This window comes from Papaver somniferum, chromosome 4 (genome assembly GCF_003573695.1).
Source record: "Papaver somniferum cultivar HN1 chromosome 4, ASM357369v1, whole genome shotgun sequence".
Taxonomy (NCBI): Eukaryota; Viridiplantae; Streptophyta; class Magnoliopsida; order Ranunculales; family Papaveraceae; genus Papaver; species Papaver somniferum.
This window is the reverse complement of record NC_039361.1, coordinates 159,823,608-159,846,724: the sequence shown is the minus strand read 5'-3', so window position 1 is coordinate 159,846,724 and position 23,117 is coordinate 159,823,608. Positions and strand designations below refer to the sequence as shown.

Genomic DNA, 23,117 nt, shown 5'->3' with positions numbered 1-23,117 from the left:
ACAATTATTTTTTTTGTTATAAATGCAACACTAGGTTTGCTTCCAACCAAACCAACAGATTTATTTCTTAGCCAACAACATCCACCATGATTTCAAAAGGCAAAGCGAAGAAAATATTATGTGTCGAAGTAAAATAGGTTTGTCCATTATGTTTCATGGACAACCACAATCCGATGCAATGCCCTTGGATGTATTCAAAGTGTCCGCGGGAAGGTTGTTCACACATCATAATGGTGATTGAATCACAACCAGAAAAGCTCAGGATTTTGCAATGTCAAGATCCTAACTTTCCAGAGGAACCACATATGCTAGATGATGCTATGAAGGTTAAAGAAGAAGAAGAAAATTTTGCAACACTCTGCAAAAACTTCAAACTTAAATCCAAATTGAAGAATGAGTTATTACACTGCAAGCACTGTGGAAATGAAGATCACGAATACAAACATCGTAGACAGAGAATTAGTGGATGATCAAAGCCAGGTTGCGGGACTTTTATGCATTTGTGCACTTCTACAGAAGAAGACACATATATAAGGCATTTCCGGAAATGTCCTAGGTGTTTTTTGGTGGAGTGGGTTGATTAAAGTGTAGGAACTTATCGATTCACTATGGTATTATGTTGTGTTATTATTATCTAATCAAATATGTTAATGTCTTCACATTTGCACCATCAATATCATAACCAATTAAAACCATTATTATAAATAAAAACATACTACATTGCATTCAACAACTACATCATACATGAGAATAAAAGAAATTCATTATATTAAAAAAACTGATACATAGGTGGTGGAATTCCTAGGGCAATGTAGGGATCGAATCTGTTGAGCACCCTAAGAATGTTGAAACAAGCTTGGAAGGCGAAAGGTACGCCGTGAGATACTGCCCACATCGCTAGTGTTTTGGATTGCACTTTATTTTCAGCTTCAATGTTCAGTTTATTTTTGTGATTGTGCACTACTAGAGCTAGGAATTCCGATACCGTGCGACTAATTACACTAAAACGATGCGATAATCCGTGAGCATCACGCCTATAAATGTTACCCGTTTCAGCGGAGAACATCCTATTAACTTTCTCCCAGAAACACGACGACGATTCGACTACATTTCAATCGACAACATCTTGTGTGTGAAAAACAAATGCTCTACAAATAGGTAAATCCTCTTGTTGAGTGAATCTACTACCACGAACTCTAGTAGACACTCCGGGAGGCATTTTTGTAGATGATTTGTAAGTGAAGAGGATTAGATTGTGTAGAATGTGTGAATTTGGAGTTGAAATGAGGAGTATTTATAGAACTCAAAATTCTAGCCGTTGGATGAACACATTTTGCAGCCGTTCAGATATAGCCGTTAGCGGTTTGGAATCACCCGCGAGCGGATTATATAAATCCGGGCATTTTTGTTGAACCTGCCAGCGGGTTTCCTCTGTCCACGCGGCTCTAGATTAAGCGCGCAGTTAATGACAGTCCTCATTCAACAAACCAATAGCCATCAGTTTTTCATGTTTATTGAGTCCATAGTGGGAGCGAATCCAAATGAAATGCTCTAATCCCTAAGACCAAGGGCTATGGAGTAAGGGTTCTCATTCAATATAAGTGAGTCTCATTAAATTTGTGCAAATTAGTTGCCACTATGATAATGGACCTCCCCAATTTCCCCAAAATCACTCACACGCTCATTGGTTCTAATAAGTGGTCGACAGTCTTCATTAGGCGGCTGTGAACTTTATGAGTGAATGAGAATTTTATTAATTTAAAAATATTTAGGTGGGCCCTTTATAAATTTCAATATTAAATTTAAAAAAAAAATGAAACGGCTAATGTTTAGCCGCCTGTGTCCTTTTAATAATAACAGAACTAGTGACAAAACAACAAGGTGACGAAATTTGGAGTACAAAAACTCCGTTCAAATGTTGGGATCCGTTAAAACTCCATATTAAACAAAATTGATATAAAAACCCCAATTTTTTAAAAATTGATACAAAAACTTCAAATTTCAAAATTGGTTTCATCAAATTTTATGATGAAACCAAAATTCTTTGGGTTTTTGTGTTACTTTTGTTTTTTGGGGTTTTTGTGTTACTTTTGTTTTGATGGGTTTTTTGTGGATGGATAGTGACACCTTTGGGGATATAACTTGCGGCCCGATATAATAATTGTGAAAACTACAGTCAAGCCCAATTCTGTAGATTTTTCCACTGTGAAACCCACGACAAAAAAACTTCACAGTCGCGCCCATTCTCGTTGATAAAATTATGTACAGACCCATAATTTTCTGAAATTGTGGTTTCGTTTTTCTGGTTTCCAGACTAACCCATTGTTCTTCAATCTTCTCTCCCAGCACAGATACACAAAGATCTCTATTCTCATTGTTGTCATCAATCTTGTTTCTTATTGAAGCAAAAGACGGTCTTATATTCCTTATGAAGCAGATGGTGTTTTTATGAAGGAAATTGGACCTGGCATCAGATTCAGTGGAGAAAGGAGAGACTTGGGTGATGGATATGCGTTTTGATTAAACGTCTTGATTAAATGGGGTGTTGGTAGATACGGCTACATACAGAAAGGTGAACCAGTTCACGTGATTGAAGTCGAGATACATCTATTGGTTGAATGGGTATGAAGTGGTTCTCGATTACAAGGTCTGTTGCAGGCAGTCCAGAAAGCATCGTCTTCGATCTCCTCGTTATGCAACTATGATTACATGGGTTCTGCTCGAAATAGTGTATGGGTTCTAGGCATGGAGTGAGATTCAGTCGAATGAGAAGTGGATAGACTGTTGGATAATGTAAAATAAGCATGATATGTTTGAGAAATTTCCGCAGTCAACTCAGTTGGGAGACGAGATTTAAAGGGGCGGAAAAGAGCAATTATTGACATGGCCGTAGTTGGAGATGGATGCATGTACATGCAGAGAAGTGAATGAAGAAGAATTCTTCATGGGATCTGAATAGACTGTTGGGTGCAATAATCAAAAACAAGGAAAAATCAAATAAGCAAAAGTTATTGATACTTAGCTCCTTTATAATGGAAGTGATCGATTTGATGAAACGAATGAGCTCCCCATATCTCTGCAACAACAACAAGGCAAAACTTCGGAAAAACAGAGTGAGTCACGTGTTCAACACGTTGCCCTTAAGACATTAGCGCCCAGCTACACTCAAGAGTGATGCTATAGCCCTCACAGGACGGATATCTCCAGGATAAAACACCCTAATATACTTACTACTAGCATATGTAGTAGATGCTCAACTTGAGCTTGGCAACTCCGAAAAAACCATAAAGGAAAATCTCGAACGCTTGAGAAAAAAATATAATTTTTTTTCCTTGGGGGTCCCTCTAAATATAGAGCAACCCCTTTCCCATAGATTTTACAAAAGTAGTGAATTTGTTTATATAATTGACAAATACGACTTAAGAAGAAAAACTCCCCGATGTGGGACTAAAAGGTTTATATAGTTTCTTAAAACTACTAAAACTTGGAAACTCCACAATGTGGGACTAAAAAGTTTCATTCACAAAAGGAAACAATAAATTATAATCTTTTATTAAAACTTTAAAAAATTATTTTTTTATTAATCGTTTTCCAACAATCCCCCACATGAATGAAAACTCAATAAAACATGAAAACACAGATAGATCTTGGTAAATCAACATCCTAACCTCACGATCCAAACAGACTGATTGTGCAAGTGTTGAAATCATACTAGTCATTTCTACGTCCTCTCCCTCACACAAAAGTGTGTTGACCCCAGGGCCATACTATGGATTGCATAAATCATAATAGTATCGAGAGCTTTCATCTTTAGTTCTCACATGGTGAGACTATAGGTATCTTTCACCAAAGTGAAAAAGCATGAACTAGTGAACCCTTAGTGACCTTTAGGTCCTAAGTTCCATTAATACCAAAACCATCAAAATGAAAATCACATAAAAAGCGCAGGAAATACCATTTTAGGCAGAGGTGTCCATGAGGTATTGAACCTTTGCTTAGTGAGATATTACCGGAATCACTTGCTAGAGATAGTGAAATATGTCTTGAACTGCTAGCATTTGATGTAATTAGCGATAACAACCACGGGTGATATCTCCAAGATTGCTGCCAAGATCGTGTCGTTTTGTCCAATTTGGCCCTAGACATATCCTGTTTCTCAGAATGCTCTAGAGAATCAAAGCTCATATTCTCATAGGAAGCGACCCACTTCCTCATTCAGATAGGTGAGTTTCCATAAAGAGTGTTACTGCTACACCCCAGTTCAATCTTAAATTGAAACTATAGAACTCATTAAGACTTCTTAAAAGTCATCCTTCACATGCAGTCACACTATCACGTCTACACCATAGGGAAGGGACAGAGAATAAAATTCTTTGATAGTGTTTACCTTTACCCACCACAAATTAGTTGTCTCATTCGAAACCTTGATCTTGGGATCTCCAATCAGCAAGGTTGAGTATCCTTCATGGAAAGTTTAATTTATGAGCTTAAGCCCCTTCCCCCTCGATGCATTTCTAACTATCTCTTGGGATAAACCTTTCGTCAAAGATTGCGCGATATTCTCCTTGGACTTTTTCCAATCAATGGAAATAACGCCGATTGAGATTAGTTATTTTCAGCTTTAGCTATTATAGCTTGGCTAACACAATGTATAGATATAGCTGGCACAGGCCTATGCCAGAGAGGAATGTCTTCTAAAAAGCATCTTAGGCACTCGGCCCCCTCTCGTGCTTTATCTAACTCAATACTCTCATATTCCATAATGAATTGAGCAATATATGTTTGTTTGTAAATCTTCCAAAAACAAACCCTGATGCTAGAGTGAAACATATCCACTCGTAGACTTAGAGTCAACTATCCAGTTTACATCACAAAGTCCCTCAAGGACAGCAAGATACCTTTGTTAAATTAAATAAAAGGTAATAGAGTACTTTAGGTACCACAATACTCTACTCAGTGCATCTGAATGCTATTGCTCTGGACTACAATTATATCTACTTAACTTACTCACAATATAGGCAAGTTCTGGACTCTTACAGTTCATTAAATTCATCAGACATCCTATAACTCTTGAGTATTCAAGTTAAGATACTCTATTACCCTTTTTTCTTGAGTCTACAAGAATAATCGTACGGAGTACAAGCAAGCTTACAATCACACTGATTGTATCTCTTAAGCACAAATCCAAAATAATGAGAATGACTAAGACTACATATGTTAGATTATTTTCTAATCCTCATTCCTAAGATTACATCAGCAGGGCCTAAGTCTTTCAAGTCAACGTTCTCATTCAATGCATGTTTTTAGTGGAATTAATCACATCTATGTTTGTATCAAGTGTAAGCATATCATCAACATACAAGCATACAATCACACAGGCATCCTTAACAAGTTACTTGTAAATATACTTGTCAGATTCATTAACTTAAATCCACTACATATTATCACATGATCAAATTTTTCATGTCACTGTTTACGTGCTTATTTTATAAACCATACAAATTTTTGTTCAACTTACAAACTTTGTCATCATAACTTTTCACTACAAAGTCCTCAGGTTGGTCTATGTAAATTTCTTTATCTAATTCACGATTTTAGAAAAGCTTTCTTAACATCCATCTGATGTATCTCTAATTTGTTTATGACAGCAATAAGAATTAGCATCTCAAAGGAAGTAAATATCGTCACATGTGAATAAGAATCAAGGAAATATACACCTTCTTTTAGTTTATACCCTTTAGCTACCAACTTAGCCTAATATTTTTCTACAGTTCCATATACCTAATGTTTCCTCTTAAAGACTCATTTACATCTCATGGTCTTACTCTCTGGAGGTAAACTATAAACCTCCCAAGTCAGGTTCCGACGGACTGAGTCCATTTCACTAAATGAAGCTTCTTACCAGAATGGGGTTTCAGCAGATATCAAGGCTTCTTTACAAGTCCAGGGCTTAGCCTAAGCTAGGCATGTTATGAAGTCGGCTTCATAAGAAGTCTCAAGTCTAATTGTTTTACTTCTCTTAGGCTCAACCTTAACTTCATCTTCCTTTAAGATAAGTTCTGACTATTTGAAAATAAATCTAGGGGATCAACAACACATCTCTAATGAGGTACATGTTTAAGAATAAACATGTTCAAAGAACTCAGAATCCCTAGATTATGTAATAGTATTCACAACAAAGTCAGAAAAATCACACTAAAGTATGAAAAATCAGAACACACAACCAAAAATCTATATGTAGAAGTATACTCAGCATACCTTATATGAAGACACAATCAACATTTTTGGTTTCTATCTAGTTCTTTTAGGAAGAGGAATGAAAATCTTAGTCAAACACCCCCACACTTTGACATATATTCATAAGAAGGTCATCTTCCTTTCCATAAATCATATGGAGTTTCATCTGATCCTTAAGGGTACTATATTCAGGATATACTAGTTAAGAGGACTGCCTCCTCCCACAAGACGCAGGTAATCCTGAACTAATCAACATGGCAATTATTATCTTCTTAAGGATACAATTATTATGTTCAAGGCTTCTAATTGGTTTTCAACTTCAAGTTTATACATCTTAAGGCTTCTAAGGAATCATCCTTATCCCTAATAAAGTATACAAGATAGTACCTCGTACAATCGTCTAAGGAAGTTATAAACCATCTTTTACCATAGTGGTTTTGGATTGAACTCATGTCAACTAGGCCTAACTGAATTAATTCTAAGGGATTAGAATTACTATGAACATTTGTGCTAAAAGATTTTATAGCATATTCATTTCACTTTTGTGTTCAAGATCCAAACTAAATTTGGGTACGAAGCCTATGCTAGGCATTTTATGCATTGACTTATAATTTTACGGTTCCAATGCAAAACATTCAAAGACACACAAAAGAAAGCACAAGAATCAACTATGTTCACTTCGTCAGATTTTCCTTTAAACTTATATAGGCCCTAAGTCCTATAACTGTTGCCTAAAAATCAATACCCTTAGTTATAACAAGTTTTCCACATTTAATTAAGATTTTCAATCTTTTATCATCTTCAAGAGAACAAGATACAAGATTCTTTCATATGCTCGGAACATGAAAACTTCATTCAGTGTGAGAATATTACAGATATGAGCTTATGCTCGACCTTTCCCTTTTATGCAACCTTTTTCGCAGATGAGTTATTCATATAGAGTTTCTCGACATCCCTTATCCTCTGATAAGAGGTGAACAGGTCTCTGTTTCAACAAACATACTTAGTGGCTCCAGAGTCCACCCACCAGTCTCTCACATTGGTTATTAAAATAACTTCCGACATCATGTCAATAAACTCGTTCTAATTTGTTTCAACTAAATTAGCATTAACTTTCTACTTATTAAGGTTTTATGTTGTCTACACTTTACTGTCGTATGGCCAGGAATTTTACAAACATAACAATCACTCTTAATTAAAGTAATGCCGGATTCAGTTTTACGAAACATACCTTTCTTATGAAGACTATAATTAGAGTTGTGTTTGATGTTCTCGCCTTTGTCAGCTTTCGAAGACTTGTGTTCATCCTCATGCACCTGGTAGCCATGTTCCTTTTCAATTTCATGTCACAAACTTCGTTTATACTCTGACCACGGACACGGTAATTTCCCAATCACCTAATACACCATATCTCACAAACCTTAATTCAGATAAAATATGAGTTTTGAAGATAATATCTAGATTTATAAACTTCGTTTGAACCACCATATCAAAAAACTCATGGTTACCCCATAAAAACTACTTTAGTTAACAACAAAATTCTGCCCGTCAGAATTTTTCAGGAACGTTTCTCAGTTTTGTAAAATATCAAAAAAATGCTTTTACAACTCCAAAAATTCTGAAATTTTACGGCGGTAACTATCAGGATGTCTACTACGTTGTGTCAAAAGGGTTCATCAAAATTCACTCTAGGTTAAGAGATAAACTTTAAACTCTACAGCTGACCAAAAATTCGTTTTTGTTTTTCACTCCACAATTAACATCCATGATTCACAAACCAACCAACCATTTTTTATTATTACAAATATTAATGTCTTAATATTGTTTGGTGCAATAATCAAAAACAAGGAAAAATCAAATAAGCAAAAGTTATTGATACTTAGCTCCTTTATAATGGAAGTGATCGATTTGATGAAACGAATGAGCTCCCCATATCTCCGCAACAACAACAAGGCAAAACTTTGGAAAAACAGAGTGAGTCACGTGTTCAACACGTTTCCCTTAAGACATTAGCGCCCGGATACACTAAAGAGTGATGCTATAGCCCTCACAGGACGAATATCTTCAGGATAAAACACCCTAATACACCTACTACTAGCATATGTAGTAGATGCTCAACTTGAGCTTGGCAACCCCGAAAAAACCATAAAGGAAAATCTCGAACGCTTGAGAAAACAATATAAAATATTTTTTTCCCTTGGGGGTCCCTCTAAATATAGAACAACCCCTTTCCCATAGATTTTACAAAAGTAGTGAATTTGTTTGTATAATTGACAAATACGACTTAAGAAGAAAAACTCCCCGATGTGGGACTAAAAGGTTTATATAGTTTCTTAAAACTACTAAAAATTGGAAACTCTACAATGTGGGACTAAAAAGTTTCATTCACAAAAGACAACAATAAATTATAATTTTTTATTAAAACTTTAAAAAATTATTTTTTTATTAATCGTTTTCCAACATAGACAAGTGAAGTTGTCAGTTCTGGCCGGATTTTAAAGGAAGTGAAAAAGGTTGATTGTCTCGCTGGTGTTTACGTTGCCAGACTCATCAGTAAATGGACCTGGTGCTGTTGCCATTGATTCATGGATGTCGTGTGTCTGGCTATATTAGCGAGCTTGGTTCTGAGATGGAAAGATCGGTAGTTGGCTGAGATAACATCGAGACCAGAAGCATGAATGGTGATCGACGAGTCTTGGGATTGCGAAGACAAAACTGATGGTTCCTCTGCAGATTGATTGTATGGCCGTGAGTGGATTTTGGGTGTTTGTCTAGATGGTGCTGCTGATATTTGTTTCTAATGAGCATTTCTAGGCAGATACTGTAACAAGAACAACCATGAATCTGGACGCGTCTTTCCATTGCTCTAACTGTAGATAGGTAGGAGTCCGCAGTGCTCTGAGTAGACCATTTGTCTTGAAAGTTGAACGACTCCAAATGTAAGATGCACTCAAGGTTAAAGCATTACACTTGGTTGGTCTATTTTAATCATCATGGCGTTGGAAAAGATGGTTGTTATTGATACGAGTAGATATAGAAAGGTAGTTGGCATATCAATAAACTAAATTGTGTATGAGACGCAAACTGGTGGTGTGTTTGTAAAATGCAGTGGTGAGTCTAAGTTTGGAATTTTGCTGTCAGATTGCTTAGATGGTTCAAGGCGATGGAGGATAATGGTTGGATAAACTGATTTGAAGAAATTGGTGTTGTTATTCGGGAAGCTACATATGTATTAGTGTTGGTATTTATCATAATGGTTGAATAATCTTTTATGCATCTATAAAAATAGTTGCATAACCTGTTATGCATCTACAAAATTTGTTGCATAATTTGTTATGCAGTCCAGAGAACAGTTGCATAACACGTTATACATCTATTTTTTTGTTAGTATTGAAACCAACAAAAAACAAGGTTGCATAACTTGTCATGCGCCTAGGATAGTATCTACATCACATGTTATGCAGTCATGAAAATGGATGCATAACCTATTATGTATCCGAAAATATGGTTGCATAATGCATTATGCATCGAGAAAATTGTTGCACAATCTTTTATGCATCGAGAAAATAGATGCATAACATGATATGCATCTGTAAATATGGATGCGTAATGCATTATGCATCAATTTTTTATGTACGCACTAAAATCAACCAAGCCAATGACTACATAACTTGTTACAGATGCATAACTTTGTTATGCATATGCATAATTTGTTATGCAGCCGAGAAAATGGTTGCATAGTTCGTTATGCGTCTGCAGAATATGTTATGCATCTTTTTTGGTGGATGCATAATGGTTATGTATCAAGTTTTCGAAAATTTTGCCTAAAATGATGATCACCTCCGATTTCTTCGTGAAAAACAAAAATTTGATATTCTTGTTTGTACTCGTTGTGTAGCCCTCTTAAAAAGATTTCCAACGATATAAAATTTGTAAAATTTCAAGGCACGGATTTTTAGATATATTATATTCAAGTTGCATTGCCAATTATACCCCTGATGCATAACCCGTCATGCAGATGCATAATCCGTCATACAGACAATTTTAATAATTTCATATAATTATGAGTGTCACGGAACTAAAAATTAATTGTGGGCCTGAGAATGAGAATATTATTTTTCTTGGGCCTGCGCCTAAGTTTTTCATAATAATAATAATAATAAAAAAAAACGAAACGGCTGAGCATCAGCCTCAATTGCAGTGGTGCGAGTATAACCAAAGACCAAAGAGGGAAAAAAGATCAAATTTTGGGTTTAGTATGGTGTGTGACGCTACGGTGGAAAGACTAAATTTGGTCAGACGTACATTATACGTTCGCCTGGTGTGGGGCGTAGACTATACCAACGCCTGATTGAGCAGATTCTAACACAAAAAAAAATAATTAAAGAAGTGGGGTGGAGGTATAAAGCCCGCCCCACTAAAATGGTTTTGAAAACAAAGAATGGGGCGGGGTATAATGCCCGCCCCATACAAAAAAAAAGAAAAAAAGATGGGGCGTAGACTTTACGTACGCCCCTGTGGAGCGTAGACTATACCAACGTCTGATGTGGGGCGTGGAATATACGTCCACCTGATGTGGGACGTGCACTATATGTCCGCCTGGTGGTGGGGCGTGAAGTATACCAACGCTCGACTATATTTGGGTTTAGTCTTGGTCCCAGACCAAATATACTCTGGGTTTTAGTCGTTGATCAAAATTTGATCGATAGTACGTTCCACTACGTCTGTTCAAAAGACCAAATATTTGGGTTTACTCTCCCACTGTGGACGCTCTAAGACCATTAAATTTGCTCCCCACGGTCGATAAGGAGTCGAGTATATCCATCCTGTAGATGTGATTCTTGTTTATCCGGCCGGGTGCATGGCGCGTCAACCTGAAATACTCCGGCAAACTTCAAAGTCTAAACCCACAATTATTCTATGATTAGCCTTGGGCCTTAATCACACGACACAAACTTCAACGGAGTTTGCCATGAGGTGTTGACTTAAATGAGCCCATTTTTACAAAAATATTCTTTCTTCTCTGTTAGCTGGCTGAATCAGTTTCTGTTACCATCTCTGTTACAGTTGGTCAAACCCAAGGAGTTGTTCGCCATTAATCGCACACACCTACCTATCTCCTTCGGCAGTATATATATATATATATTTTTTTTATTGACATGAGCAGTTTATACTTTATATATTTGCTATATAGTATCTTATTACAGAAAAAATCTTCTTTGCAATGTAGGTTAGACTGAGAGTTGCAATTCTTTCAGTTGTAATAAAATGGGAATGACTTGTCAGAATCTGCAATCTTGATGTGATGTTGTCTACTACCATTAAAGTTGTTACTTTTTACATTTCAAACTACGAGTGAACAAAACGATCATAGCCATTTACAAAACACAAAAGCAGCATGAGTTGATTCGCCTCTTGAAGTGTGCTCTACTAAGTTGATTGACCAAATAGTACTGCACTTCAGGAAGCAATGCAAAAACCGAAGAACAAACTTTGCAAAATTTAGAGCCAAAACTGTTTAGCTGCTTTTAACTTGAGGATTTCTCTCTTGATAATTCATTGGCTTCGTCCAGAATTTGGTGAAGTTCCTTCACTCTATCCTTTGCAAATCCAAGTCTCCAACGCACAACCCTGCAGTTCATTATCAATTTATTACCAAATAGCTAGCTGTGCAAATAGATGGATCAAATTCTACAATTTTTTATTTTTTTTTGACACAGAAAGGGCAAATTATATTAAGAGGCAAAAGTCACCCGAAGTGACAAATGCCAAAAGAGAAACAAGAAGCTAGTAATTAGCAATTGCTGATCACTGCCTCCCAATTACAAATAAGAATACTTGAGTAGCCAGGGTACACTTTATCGCAATAATAAGTTGACCAAAATTTCTTCTCCTTCCGCCATACAATCTAGCATTTCTTTCTTGCCAAATTGTCCACCATACTGCAAATGGAATAAAACCCCATAGTTTCTTCTTCATATTTCTACCTTCTTTAAGGCCATTCCCAAAGAGAAGCTTTAACACTTTCCGCAAAAACCCAATCATGACCAAAAAAAGATAAGAAATAATTCCAGACCCTTGTAGTTTCCGAACAATGAAGAAAAAGATGCATATTTGTCTCTGTTGCCACATTACAGAACAAGCATATATCCGAATCCGCCTTTCCAGCCTTAACTAAATAATCCAAAGTAGGAGCACCTTTATAACAAAAGGTCCAAACCAAAAAACAGACTTTCAAAGGAATTTTAGGATTCCATAAATTTTTATGTGGAAACGATAACTAACCCTCTATGTCTAAAGAGGTATAACAATTGGATACACTAATATCACCTCCAACATCCCAAATTCTATCATCCTCTAAATCAAGGTTGCTCTTTAGATGGAAGAAGGTTCACCAATTATCTGAAGTAAAGAAATAATTTCACCTAGTTCCGTCACATTCAAATTTCTACAGAAATCAAAATTCCAAGCATAGTCTAAAGATATACAATTCTTAATAGAAGCATATTTGTTCCTAGAAAGTTTATATAGAGAAGGAAAAGAGACTTGCAAAGTGTCTTGACCTATCCATATATCCTTCCAAAACAAAACATTACTACCATTATTCACTTGAAACTTAATGTTTTGCACAATATGGCTCCTGGATTTTAAAATTCCTGCCCGTAGACTATGACCCACTGATTTAGAAGTATAATTGGGAAGAAAAGAGTTAGAGTTACCTCCAAATTTCTGATAAACAATCTTCCTCCAGAGAGAGTTCTTCTCAGAGCCATACCTCCTTATCCACTTACAATGCAAGGCTTCATTGGCCAACTTTAACTTCTTAATGCCAATTCCTCCTCTTTTCTTAGATAAAGTAGCCTTTGTCCAAGAAACCCAGCTTCTCTTCTTTGTTGTAGCAGAAGAACCCCAAATAAAGTCCCGCATAATTTTCTCAATCTCTTTCATAACTGAAACATAGAAAGATAATAAATTGGCAAGCTAGCCAAAACACTATTTACCAACAACAATCTCTGTCCTTTTGAAAGGTATCTTTTTTCCAAGTAGAAAGTTTCTGTTGAATTCTTTGGATGATTATGTCCCAAATAGGCTTACCTTTTGATTTACTGCCCAACAGTATGCCTAAATAATTTATGGGTAACTCAGCATGATTGCATCCAAAAGAATCAGCACACATAATGCCATTATGATAAGAGCCACAATAGCGCTTTTTCGAAAATTAACTCTTAAGCCAGATACTAATTCAAAAGCAAAAAGAATATGTTTTAAATTAGTTACCTGCTCAATCGAGTCATCTAGAAAAACCACCAGGTCATCAACAAACTGAAGGTGGTGAACAATGGTACCACCTGGAGCCACTTGAAAACCAGAGATAAGTCCACTTGCCGCAGCTTTTTTGAGCATCAAAGAGAGGATTTCAGCCACCAAAATAAAGAGGAAAGGGGAGATGGGATCTCCTTGACGAATCCCTTTTTGTGATCAAATTCTACATGACCTGAATGGAAAAACAGAGTACAGTGGTTATGCAAATGAGGCTATCTATGAGGTTTTAGAACCTGTTGAACCACCTGCTATGCTGCATCATTTGGTGGTTTCAACATCTTACTAGTTATCTACCAAACTACATTTTTCTTATACATGCTAATGAACCCAAAACTTTGGTTATCCAACAGATTTCCATTCACTGAGGATAATCTTCTCATATGTCAAGGGCCATGAAAAGGTTCAAACATCTCGTGGAGAATTCCGCATTTAAAAGCTTTTAAGGTCTAAAAATATATAAAAACTTCCTACAGGGTAACAGGTGTTGGTATCCTTGTATCTGAGTCATACACATTCATGCTGGATAAGTCCCAGAGCAAGTTGGGTCTGACAATGTAACAAGAAAAAAGAAGAAAGGTAAAAGGGTGCAACTGTGCAGGCATCGAGTTTTTTCACTTCAAACTTAAAACATTAAAAGCCATCAAGTGGATGAACTAGAAAGGGGAAAAACAAACCTGAACTACTGATGTGGAGGCAAGAAATGGTCCACCAGGTTTGAACAGAGAGATAAGCCTGATAAATGAACCCAACACCACCGTCCCAAGAGTTTCCATGATGGAATCTTCTTCTGAGTTAGGGCCTGCCAAGATATACTACTTGTAATGCATGTCAATGACAACGGAATGCACTGCCTTCCTCTTTTCTTTACTCAGTGGCTCATGTACTGTCTTGTTCCCCTTATTTCCAACTGAGAAAACAGTTACTTTTCCCCCCGTCATTCATAGACAATGACAGGAATGCACACTGCAAATGAAAAGAAGATTAAATGATAAATGTTAGGCCTGATTTTTGGGTCCTCTGGAGCACTATTGTTGATTCAGATATGTGTAATTCTCTGTGAAGTGTTTGAGTTTGTTTGAGGTTGTTTTTTTACAATGAGTTCCCTCCAAACAGCGGGGGTTCTCATTCTCTTTTGTAATCCTCTTTTTTGATCAATAAATTTATTTGGTCTATTGAGCAAAAACCTGAAAATGTTATCGACATTAAAACTCATATAGACATCATCAACCAGAAAACCTCAGAGTATGACCCCTCATTTCCAGGCGTGACGAAATGTGGCATCTTAACAGTATGAACTGTAGCAACTAGTATAGTATCTCATGCTATCGCATTATAAAGACACAAGATTCTTTAAGCAAATTCATGCAAAATCTGAAGTTCAATGTATGAAGTAAAGACAAGATATAACACTTACTCAAAGATCGAAATACGCAAAAAAGAAACTATGAATGGCTGCTTACATCTAGAGAATGCATCAGCTGCTGAAAGTAGTGCAGCATCGAAACGTGAGCCATCTCCGTCCAAACAGCATATGTCCTGCAAGAGAAGAAACAATTTTCTTATGTCATCAGCAACAGAAAGAAAGCAACTATGTATTATTTTATTTTTCTAGTACAGTAAGCAACTATTATTGTTTGTTTGATACAGATGACAAATCTGTCACTTGTCAATAGCCACTGATGCTGCCAGGAAACTAGGACAGATTGACATCATCGACAAGTTAGACCCATTGATCCACAGGAGAGGCATCATAAAGTACTCTTTTCTGAGGATTGTAATAGAAAAAAGTCGGTGGACGAATAAAAAAGTATTTTTGGACGAGTTGAAACAGAGTTGGTGCTTAATTGCATTTGTACATCGATGGTAGTATCCACCCCTTTCTTCTGAGGAGCTACAGCACACCAGTGTACTGAAGAAGGAAATTATCACCAGAGAGGCAGAAACAAATACCATGGAATGTCCTGAAGTAGTTGTAAGGCATAAGCAAAGGATATTTATCAAAAAGAACAAAATCCTTCTTGAGACTTCAAAGTTTATAAAAACTTTAAAAAGTTGATTCAACCATCAGAATTCATTTAAAATCAAGGGAGACTATTCTTCTAATGATATTGCCTTGATTATTGGTGTTAGTGTTGGTTCACTGAGGAAAGCTAGTCTACGGTGTTTTCCCACTAAATTCGAAGGGAAAGCAGATACATGATGATTGTTCAGTTAAGGTCAACTGCAAGCACGAACAAATAAACTACTTAGCACAATGTTACCAATCATGATAGTGAAGAATGTTCAGACTGGGAGGTCATTACCAGGTAAGCCTTCCATGTTGCCTTTCCGCCGAGTAAGGATAACTCCTTCGAATTGATCATTCCAGAACTGCAATAATCAACGTGAGTAGCCATTTAAACATGTTCGTACTTGTAAAACCAAATTTACTCCAACTTTCAAATGCACACCAGTCAATCAACTATCAAGCATATCGTAACTTCCTAAGCAACACCATGTAACCCGAAATGAAACATCACATAACAGTTTCATGTTTAAGGAAGTCCAATCGGAAAACTACCCAAGTAAACAGAAACACACACGAGATGCATTACTAAATGAATCAGAGTATACCAAGGGTTCCATTATGTACTACTAGTATTAGTGTCTGATGCCTTTTTTTCTGAAGATGATAGTTAAGTATTGCACCTTTGTTTGTTAAGATCTTGATTTCATTCTTTTTTCAGCACAATGAACAGTTTTAAACTAAAAACAAGATTTCATAGTCACAAAATCTAGAAAAAAATGACCAGAGGAAATGTTACGCGTTTGAGTTGTGAACTTATGAGTAGCAATTGAGTAGTAAGGATGAGCTAATCAAATAAAAAAAGTTAGGTTGACATTGCAAAATCAGCTATTTTAGAAGCTAAGCAGTTTGCCGTTCCTATCCAAACTTGTATACTCTTCTCAGGACGGTGCATGTCAGAACTTGCGTATTAGATTCCTCAAACTAAATTGTTGCATCCCAAGTCCCCCACCCAGTTAAAATCGCATCGGTTGTTCAACTTTGGTTCAGTGGCAGGATTGTTCTGTCTCACTCAAAGTTTCTTTTCAGCATTCACATTTCCTCTACAAACTAACTAATCCTATTCCTAGTACTTGGGCACTTTATAATGAGATTGGAAAGGGAATTCCAGACAACAGTCTGTAAGTAAGATGTTAATTGTGACAGCTCGTTCTTCTTGCCTAACATGTCCAGACGCAAACAAACAAAACAAAGATACCAATAAAGATGCTTCTTAACTCTAATAGAGTCTTCGATGTATCTTGATTTAGCAATAACAGGTGCTTCGTCGGCAGCCCGACCAGGTCTCACAAGTTGCGAACAAACAGGAGGCATATGAAACTCAATATCCAAGCAACCCTTGTCAGGTGATTCTGCTGATGGGTATCATGACTTTTATTTTGATAGCATCCAGCATACTCTACAATCTACATAAAAACACACACACACGCACACACACACAAATTCATTAGCGCATTTCATCGAACATGATATGTTCATAAAAAAAAACAGAGAGAAATGGATTCATGCGTACATACAGGGTAACCCAATCTTAGCTAGCGCTGAACCATCAGGATGAACAGCCCCAAGAGTGACAGAGCAGGTCTAGATGTTCTGACATCAGGACGGATGGGTTCATGGAGATGAGGCTCGTAATATCAAAGTGGAAATATTCTCCTGAATGCATAACTTGTATGTCTAATGACACTTCCAGACACCCATCTTCAACCCCCCATCACTCTTTCTCCCGGTATGATTCTTTTTGTACCTCCCGGACGGACTACTTTCCTCGACCACCTAGGAGACGGACTTTAGGAGTTGGACAAAAAGAGAGAAAAGCATTTCCAGTTTTCCACCCAACACTTTGTGGTTAAATGTTGCTGTAATGCCGTGGGAGTGTGGTGGGGTGGTATTATCTAATGAGCTTATTGCTTTCTCACTTTATCATCAAACTGCAATTGACTAAAATGTTGGAAAAGTTGGTTTTTTTTTTTCTTTTAAAAACAAGCTTATTATAGGGGCGTCATGGTTTATTAGAGGGGAGGTATTGTGATAGTAATGTCCCTTTAGTTGGTTAGAGAATGTCCAAAAGGGGATGTAAATTGACTAGATTACCTTTTTCACCTTAAATCAACCAAAATCAAATCAATTTTTTTAAACCTAATGAATCAGAAAAAATCAAATAAGTTTTTCTTAAACCTAATGAATCAGAAAAAATCAAATCAGTTTTTTTTTCATCTTCTTCTTCATCTTCTCTTCTCCTCCATCAACTGTAACTTCCATTAAAACTGAAAATTTCATCGTCTTCGATTAATCGACGATTTGAAAAATGTTTAGAAAAACTCAGTTAGGGTTTAGTTTATCGTGTTGGATTTAAGTTAATTTTGTATCAAAAATTAGGGTTTTATATGAAAATTGAAATTGAAATTTCTGGTTGCATGTGAGTTACGGTTGGTAATAACTCAAATACGAACCGTAACTGTAGATTTGGTTGATGTTACGGTTGGTTTTAACTCAAATACCAAACGTAAGTTCTTAGTTTTGAGAAATATGTTCAGTTACAGTTTGTATTTGCATCATATTTATCAACCGTAATTGAGTTACGGTTTGTTACTCAAACAACCATACCAACCGTAAATAATCTCGTGTCTTAAGAATTTATCAAATAATGATTTACGGTTCAAAAGTTAAGTTTACACACCAACCGTAGGGTAGTTACGGTTGGTCTCGATTCATTAGTTACCAAGTGTAATTTAGTTACGGTTGTTGTCCAAATTTAATTACCAACCGTAACTGGTTTTACGATTGGATCTTCCCCAAATTTAACCAGTTACGGGTATTCGATAACTTACGAACCGTAACTAAGAGTTACGGTTGGTCACAAGCAAAATTGCAACCGTAAGTTCTTCTGAAAATTTAAAAGTTTTGATTTTGTTACGTACTTTAGATAATTTTGAGCGAGAAAAAACTAATGGGAACTAATTTAGAAGTATACCGGGTCACTGGAATCACTCATTTTGGTTGAGTGAATCAAAATCTAGGGTTTCACAAATATCACAAAAGTTTTTCTTTTTCTTCTCCTCTGAACTTTTTTTTTTAACTCTAAAAATCTGATTTTGTTTTGATTTTGAGTTAATATAAGTGAAATTAATCATTAACACTAAACTTGATTATCGTCACTAAACTAGGTTATCAATAGTGAGGGTTAATTTGTCATTTTCGTTTTTTTTTTATAAGGGACACATTGAATGATCATGTAATGACCCTTTTTGTCCTATTAATATGCCGCCCTCTAATAACCCATGCCGCCCCTATAATAAGCTTGTTTAAAAAGAAACCTATTATGGGGCTCCAAGGATTTGGTTTTGAGTGCTCCTATAGATTCAACTATCCTAAATATGGATGAGGGGAGACCTATTTTGTTATCAAAAATACAAATATATCCTCTAAAATCTAAATAATTACCAAACCTAAAACACTAAACCCTAAAACTGAAACCGATCAACAGAGAAAAAAAACGCGACTAAACCTAAGCCCAAAAAAAGAAAACTTTTTTTTTTTTTTAACTTCAACGTATAATTTTTCTACGATTGGGAAGTTATCCTGGGTTTGTATACGGTTGGGAAAATATGAACTCCCTGGGTTTGTATAGGTTGGGAAAATATGAATCCCAGCCGTATATTTTATATACGGTCAGGAAACCTAACCCTAACATCATATTTTCAAAAAAAAAAAACGCAATCTTTGATTTTGGTTTTCAAATATTAGCTAAATGATTAGTCTAATCTTATTACTAATCTTATCACTAATCTTACTTAATTTAGTTAACCTAATCACTAACATTAATTAATTATTGGGATAAGGGGTTTTGGAGTTATTATTTGGTGACCCCATTTTTTATCATCTTGTGAGCCCTCAAAATCAGAACCTTAGAGCCCTTAGAGCCCTTATTTGATTTCCTGACCTTAAAGTTGTGTGGTCAAAGAACCTTCTTTTTTTTATACGAAAATAGGAGGAAACCCGGTACCAAGTACTTCTAACCAGAAGTATGGTGCTTGTACAATTCAGAGATTATATCATCTCTCATATTGAGGTGATTAATCATTTGATCTAATTGTTCATATCTCCAACTACTTAGAGTTATGGATTTATTACATAAAACAACAATGTTGGCGGTTATAGCATTTTGGTATCTGCTAAGTAGGGTAAAAGCTATTGCTTTAAAATTAAAGAGTTTTGTTTCTTGTTTTCCGAAAAAAATGGATTTATTATATAAAACAACAATGTTGGTGGTTACAGCATTTTGGTATCTGCTAACTAGAGTAAAAGCTATTGCTTTAAAATTAAAGAGATTTGTTTCTTGTTTTCCAAAAAAAAATACTGTTCTTAAATCTTTCTGTTCTAACTTTGGTATACATTCCAATTAGCAACATCAGGACAGGTTCTGAATCACACATAAATTTGATATTATGTCCACTCAACTTCGTTGCCCACCGGAAAGCTGCCTCAAACCCATTTAGTTCAAGCAATTCCTTGTGATTCCAGCCTGAAGATTTTCTTCTGGCTTCCTTAATTTTTCCTAAATCATCCATCGGAGTTAGAGCAACAGCGGAATCAGAGATATCATTAAGCATAGACAAAGAAATATTTATCACATTGTTGATGGTGGTTTTTAGCTTAGGGTAAAAATCGTAAAACTGTACATCTGACATGACGTCACTATGACCATTAACACATTTATTGAATCAATCAGCATGCCTGCGTAAGAAATACCGGGGTACCCTTTTTTTTACATGGCTCATTTTCCACGGCAGAACCCTTAACACTAACTCACATCATCTATGTCAAGCCCTAATTCTCATGCTACCGCGCCAAGGTATGCCAACCATGCCAGCCGCACCACCGTGCCAATGGCAGACCATGCCAGCCACGTCACCGCGCCAAGGCATGCAAACCATGCCAGCCGCACCACTGTGCCAATGGGATGCCATGCCAGCCGCACCTCCGCGCCAAGGCATGCCCACCATGCCAGCCGCACCACTGCGCCAATAGCATGCCATGCCAGCAGCACCTCCGCGCCAAGGCATGTCATCCATGCCAGCCGCACCACATGTGCCAATGGCATGCCAACCACCTTGCTGCGCCATACCATGCCGGCCTTCCCTATGCGTCTACCAAAACGAAGGCGTGCGATGATCAACGGCCGCCCTTCCATATTAGATGCAAATCTTAGCCGTCCAAGGTCGCCAAACAACGCATGGTAACCTCTGGCCCAAACCCTAGTTTTGGCCACGCCAAACCCCGCCAAGGCATGCCATGCCACATGTGCCAATGGCATGCCAACCACCTTGTCGTGCCATACCATGCCGGCCTTCCCTATCCGGCTACCAAAATGAAGGCGTGCGATGATTAACGGCCACCCTTCCATCTTAGATACAAATCTTAGCCGTCCAAGGTCGCCAAACAACGCATGGTAAACTTTGGCCCAACGCCAGAACCCTAGTTTGGCCGCGCCTAAACCACGCTAAGGCATGCCGACCATGCCACATGTGCCAATGGCATGCCGCGCCATCCACCTTGCCGCGCCTAATCCAGGCCATGTCGGCCTTCCATTCACGGCTGCCAAAACAAAGGCGTGCGACAATCAACGACCACCCTTCCATCTTAGATGCAAATCTCAGCCGTCCAAGGTCATCAACCAACGCATGGTAACCTTTGGCCCAACGCCAAAACCTTAGTTTGGACGCGCCTAAACCACGCCAAGGCATGCCGACCATGCTACATGTGCCAATGACATGCCGCGCCATCCACCTTGCCGCGCCTAATCCATGCCATGCCGGCCTTCCCTTCGCGGCTACCAAAACGAAGGCGTGCGATGATCAACGACCACCCTTCCATCTTAGATGCAAATCTTAGCCGTCCAAGGTCGCCAAACAACGCATGGTAACCTTTAGCCCAACGCCAAAACCCTAGTTTGGCCGCGCCTAAACCACGCCAAGGCATGCCGACCATGCCACATGTGCCAATGGCATGCCGCGCCTAGGACATGCCATGCCGGCCTTCCCTTCACGGCTGCCAAAACGAAGGCATGCGATAATCAACGACCACCCTTCCATCTTAGATGCAAATCTCAACCGTCCAAGGTCACCAACCAACACATGGTAACCTTTGGCCCAACGCCAAAACCTTAGTTTGGCCGCGCCTAAACCACGCCAAGGCATGCCGACCATGCCACATGTGCCAATGGCATGCCGCGCCATACACCTTGCCGCGCTTAAGCCATGCCATGCCGGCCTTCCCTTCGCGGCTACCAAAATGAAGGTGTGCGATGATCAACGGCCACCCTTCCATCTTAGATGCAAGGTCGCCAAACAACGCATGGTAACCTTTGGCCCAACGTCAAAACCCTAGTTTGGTCAAGCCTAAACAACGCCAAGGCATGCCGACCATTCCACATGTGCCAATGGCATGCCGCGCCATCCACCTTGTCGCGCCTAAGCCATGCCATGCCGGCCTTCCCTTCACGGCTGTCAAAACGAAGGCGTGCGACAATCAATGGCCACGCTTCCATCTTTAGATGCAAATCTCAGCCGTCCAAGGTCACAAACCAACACATGGTAACCTTTGTCCCAACGCCAAAACCCTAGTTTTGGTCACGCCAAAACCGCGCCAAGGCATGCCGACCATGCCACATGTTCCAATGGCATGCCAGCCACCTTGCCGCGCCATACCATGCATGTCTTCCCTATGCGGTTACCAAAACAAAGGCTTGCGACGATTAACGACCATCCTTCCATCTAAGATGCAAATCTTAGCCGTCCAAGGTCGCCAACCAACGCATGGTAACCTTTGGCCCAAAACCCTAGTTTTGGTCACGCCCAAACCGCGCCAAGGCATGCCAGCCATGCCACATGTGCCAATGGCATGCCAGCCATGCCACATGTGCCAATGACATGTCAGCCACCTTGCCGCGCCATACCATGCCGGCCTTCCCTATACGGTTATCAAAACAAAGGCTGGCGACGATCAACGACCATCCTTCCGTCTAATATGTAAATCTTAGCCGTCCAAGGTCGCCAACCAATGCATGTTAACCTTTGGCCCAACACAAAAACCTTTGTTTTGGACACGCCCAAACCGCGCCAAGGCATGCCAGCCATGCTACACGTGCCAATGGCATGCCAACCACCTTTCCGTGCCATACCATGCCGGCCTTCCCTATGCGTCTATCAAAACAAAGGCTTGCGAAGATCAACGACCACTTTTCCATCTAAGATGCAGATCAACGACTTCCCTAACTTTTGGCCGCGCATAAACTAGGCCATATTAAAGCCATACCGGCCATGCTTTCATATCACTGTCTACCAAACGAAGGGTTGCAATAATCAACGGCTACCCTTCCTCTCAAGATGCAAAATCTCGACCGTCGAAGATCACCAGCGAGCCGACAAGTCTCCCAAGCTTAACTTGACGAATAACAACATGCTACATGTTTTCCACGAAAACACTCGAG

At 38.3% G+C, this 23,117-nt stretch overlaps 1 long non-coding RNA gene across 2 annotated transcripts; it reads right to left on the bottom strand.

Moving 5' to 3' along the window:
- Positions 1 to 11,522: 11,522 nt before the first annotated feature.
- On the bottom strand, positions 11,523 to 17,440 carry LOC113271744. Of its 2 annotated transcripts, XR_003322317.1 has the most exons (8): positions 17,143 to 17,440; positions 16,844 to 17,031; positions 15,864 to 15,930; positions 15,021 to 15,096; positions 14,235 to 14,523; positions 13,516 to 13,732; positions 12,957 to 13,187; positions 11,523 to 11,868 (listed from the first exon to the last, which is right to left on the bottom strand). It is a non-coding gene; the product is annotated as an uncharacterized LOC113271744 (long non-coding RNA). The 2 variants fall into 2 exon arrangements; XR_003322316.1 differs by having other exon boundaries at positions 15,864 to 17,031.
- Positions 17,441 to 23,117: the final 5,677 nt, after the last annotated feature.